Source organism: Bremia lactucae, linkage group LG8, assembly GCF_004359215.1.
Source record: "Bremia lactucae strain SF5 linkage group LG8, whole genome shotgun sequence".
Classification (NCBI taxonomy): domain Eukaryota; phylum Oomycota; class Peronosporomycetes; order Peronosporales; family Peronosporaceae; genus Bremia; species Bremia lactucae.
The window spans coordinates 5,104,152-5,109,037 of NC_090617.1; positions in this window are offsets into that span (position 1 = coordinate 5,104,152).

Here is a 4,886-nt window from a genome sequence, read left to right on the forward strand (position 1 = left end):
AGGCACTATTCATAGAAAGTTATTAATATAATAAAGTCAGTAGAAGGAGAAAATCGTTACGTAGGAACTTAATATTTTAACGCAGTTTTACTTTATTTCTATTCGAAGCCTTAAAATTTACCTTTGGTAGCTAAGACTTTTTAGCTGCATAAATTTTCCTCTGCACTGTTGGAATTGTTTGGGTTTAGATCGTGTGTCACACAGACTCGTGGGAGTAGTCGCGCAAATCCAGTCGACACTTCTTGTCACGATACTGACCTGAGACTTGGCATGTTAAGATCGCAGCTGAAGTTGTGGTCAATCAATACATATACTTTACTCTTCAAAATCCCGTTAGTCGGACTTCCTTGCGGATGCAAAATTCAACAGGTGATGAGCCCAAGCGACCGGTCTGACGCCTCTGCCGACGAGACGCAAGCACGCGTAACTGGTGGAGCCACTAATGAAAGGGGCAGAGCGCGGGTGAGGAGGTGTCATTAGTGGTCCTAAATTTGCGTATGGAGTCAAATGTTCTCGTGGCGAAGATGCAATCAGCACCGAACACGACACAAAAAAAATCGAAGATATGGTCATGACTGCAGTCATTTCGGAGCCACGTGAAACTCATGTACAACACGGCCCCCTCCACACTTTTCATATACGATTCGGCCATTTAGCGTTCGGCACAATTGAAGTAATGGCCCGTAATACCGGTTCTGGAATTGCAGTTACTGACCACTCAGGCCGTTTTGTGCGATCTGGGCGGAGGGTAAGGCGACTAAATCCCATCAGTCGCAGCGTGAAGCATTCCCCGATCGATCGAATAGGTGGAGAGTTTTGCAGCAATTTAAAAGGCCCGATTCCACCGATCGATCGATATGGCAAGTGCTATCTGGTCAACTTTGGGGAGTTTTTACAGGAAGAACGAAAGACCAAGCTGCTACAATTTTCAAGCGTATTCTTACGTATTTTGAAAAAGATTTAAATGACGCCTAGATGCTCTTCCCATTGACGAAGGAGGCGAGTATGCCAACGTTGACCTTTTATGCAAGCAGCAAGGAGTTTCGAGACAAGTTAGCGAGCTTGCAAATCAAGCAAGCAACGGAAAGGCTGAACGCAGGCATCGTGCTATGATGAACACGGTTCGATGCATGCTGTTTGGATCAACCATTACGAAGATGTTTTGGAGTGATGCAGCTCAGCATGCTGCATACATACTGGTTCGAAGACGACGAGGTCGAACACAGCATTTAGGCGGGCACATCTTAATGCGGCCACGCTCTTCTTAAGCACAAACCCTAGAACAGCGAGGAATCGGTTTGACCTTTTCTCGTGCGAGCAGTGCAGTAGTAGTAGTGGGCGCCTAAGCGACCTCACCTAACGCACTAACTTTTCTAGTAAAGTTTCGTCACGGGAGCGGTAATCCGTCTCCTCGTGCGCACTTACCAAGTAGGAAGGAGTATCAGACTGATTTATAATTAATCGTATTGAATATGAATAATTATTTTTACCAATCATAAACGTCATCTCTGTAGATAACACTAATATGTATTGCGGGCGTATCTTCCTAGATATCTCGCGTAACGGATGACGCTTAGCGTCCCTTGTTATGTGAATACACCTAAAGCATCATATACACAAGGGTGGGTCACATTTGAAACAAACCCAAGTGGTGGGTCGAATTACTTCATTTAAGTAATTGACCATCCCCTTAAGTACACCAAGTGTACTTAACGGGGACTGTGTAACATTGGGGCAACTTTAGCCCTCTACACCATCCCCCCAATAACAACGAATTTACATTTTAAAATTCGTCAAAGAGGACAGAGGACCTGCGAGCTGCTTTACGCGCCGCCTTGTTCGCTCAGTAACTCTAGGGACCTGCGTTTACATGCACGGCGCCAAAGATGCCACCTAAAGGGGCAATGTTTGTGGGTTGTCTGCGAAGACACCCACTCAACCACGAGCTAAGCGCCTTGTTAACACGCCGGCAGCGTCTAATGCCTTAGTCGAAACGCCGACTACTCCTGCTGTCGCGTAACTTGGCTTAAGGATCCAAGGATGCTAATCCCTCTCTCATTGCCGACTACAATGAGTCGACACCTGCCGTCATCTCATAGTAGTGATGCGGACAACGAGCTCACGAGGAAGGGTAATGGCGCATTATTGCCCATTCAACCTTCTCTTATTGCTCAGAACATGGAGACGGCAACATTTACGAATGCTGTCTCGTCGTCTGCGCTGGATAGCGCAGCAACCATTAATGAGAGCGCTACCCATACAGGCGCAGCCGCTACTCCGTTGAGTAAAATCACAACGTATATTGCTCAGACCATTATTCATAATAGTTCTGTCATAGAGCATTCTGAGCCTACAGCTCCGCCGACGACACGTGAACGTGCTCAGTCAGTGTCACAAGCCAGTCGTTTAGAACGTGACTATGTGATGGGTGGCATTTCACTGATGTCCCCTCCAACTAAATGGCCTCGTTTAAACGGGCCAAGAGCGTCGCTCCCAGAGCGCGCTCTTCTAGACACACATAAATATTATGGCGTCTTTAAATCATGGCGGGCTCAGGGGAAATCGCTTGGGCGTATTTTCCCGATCCCGGTCGTGTTGCGTTTAAATGAAACGCTCGACCAATACGAGGCAGAATTTCTGCGCCGCATTCCACCGCATTCCGATGCCATGAAACAGCGGCCGCAACAAATTATTTTCGCTCGCGTGTGAAAGAGACCATGGGCGGTACTGTACCCTCTGTTTTTTCTCACAACGCTGCTTCTGCTAGTCCATTGGAGACTAGCAAAGAGGCCTCAGCTAATGCTTTTTTTATAGGCAGCCACCAAGCCGGGCACATCAAAACGTAGGGTATCGATCGGTTCCCAAGAGTCGGAACTCTTCGGGTAACTTTTCCATTGGACGAGGATCTGATACTTTTGCCTCACGGATCGGTGGGCAAGCAACCGTCCAACAAGAAAGCATAGATTCCACTCGCATACATCAGTGCAGGCGGCGCCCGATAGGAGTGGTGATCTCGCCCACACCTACTCGCGGCTGCCTACCTTCGTCCGTTCAGTCACAGGCGTTAAGCGCTACTGAAGGACGTATTGCGGATGTCGCGGGTCAAGTCTTGCGACTGACCTCAGATCTTTATGATGTCCGAGCGAAGGATCGTCAGGGTTATGAACGCCTGAATACTCGCTTGGATTTTTCGAGAGGATAATGCTGAGCAATCTGCGTTAATCGCGTTATATCCCTCGCTCTCCGAGTCCTTTTCGTGGTGAGAGGAATTGGTCGGCTGATAGTCTTTCACCTTCTCCGTCTCCCTTACCTGAACGACGCTCGACTCACAGTCGGCGTCACTATCGGTCTCTTTAGACGGATGGGGGTATGTGACCTCATTTGGGTCTACATACCGTTTCAGACGACCCACGTAAAATACGGGTTGCGTCGTCATATACGGGGAAAGGTGTGACTATAATTTATGTCTCCAATCTCTGTTAATACCGTAAAGGGCCCAATTAAACGAGGCAACAAATTCGTAGTACCTCCAGGTAGTACCAAAATTGCATTTTTAGAAAGGTTAGCAGTACTTAATGGTTTTTTTCACTCACTCTAAAGCGTTCATTATTTTTGGGACCATTTCGGTCCGCATATTCCTTTTGTTTGTCCTGTGCGCTTGCCATCGCGTCACGGACTTTTCGGGTGATGGCTAACCGCTCATCCGAAAAGCGTTGAGCCTCGCTCACGCTTTAGCATCAAAATCGCCTGTGACACCGCCGAGAGGTCGGTCGGAGGACGTAGTTTTATTGACCACTGCTAAATTGGCAGGATCACTAGGAAAAGGTTCTGTCGTTGAGATGATACCCTCATGGGTCATCGTCATATTGACGAAACTATGTCCCTCTTCCGCACCGAGCATAGTGAGGGGCCCTCCCCCACCAAGCCTCGGGCTGAGCACAAACGGGACTGGCATCCGAGAATGGCGCAGTCCGTTAATATAAAGCGGTGTCTCACCCGCACTGGCTTGGACACTGTTATTTATAGCGAACTCCACAAAGGACAATAGTTTGCTCCGTTCTTTGGGAGTTGCTATCGTGCGTAAGACATCCACGACGACCGGATTGGAACGTTCTGTTTGGCCATCGGTCTGGGGATGATCTGTGGTCGACATGTGGAGCTTGCTACCTAGCAGCTCGAACACATGTCGCCAAAACCAGACGTTAAACGTGGATCTTGGTCCAATACTATGGACTTAAACATCCTGTGAAGCCGGTATACATACTCCAGGAACAAGAGAGCTGCGCCCTTGCTGTGATCGATTTTTTACATGGTGCTAAATGCACCATTTTGCTCAGTGTGTTTACAAATACGACGAGCCCCGTCCGACCCTTATGATCGGGCGGCATGCCGAACATGAAGTCCAGACTTACTGACTTCCAACAATTGGTTGCAATCAGTAGCGGCTTCAGTGGCGCACTGCTGGACGGTGCAGGCTTAATGCGCTGACACTGTTCGCAAGAGCGAATATAGTTGGCCACCCATCTATATAGGTGTGGCCACCAAAATTCCTCTGACACTCGTAAGAATGTCTTTTCACGGCCCAGATGCCCACTAGATGGTGCATCATGGAGCTCGTGAAGGATCATCAACTTGAGATCTGTGTCATGAGGCACATAGATTCTCAAGGGATCACAAGGTGACAGCTGATGCCATAACAGGCCATCGCTGTAGCTAAAGCGATTGAGCTTAGCTTTCAGGTGCGACGGAAGGGAAACCTTTCGTCCACCGAAGTGATCCAACAGCAGGCGACAGTGGTCGTCCTGACTGTAGCTCTCTTTTATTTCTGAGGCCAATGAGCTCGTCACGTGGTATGCCTTCATGGCTGCCAACGTCGACGGCTGAAA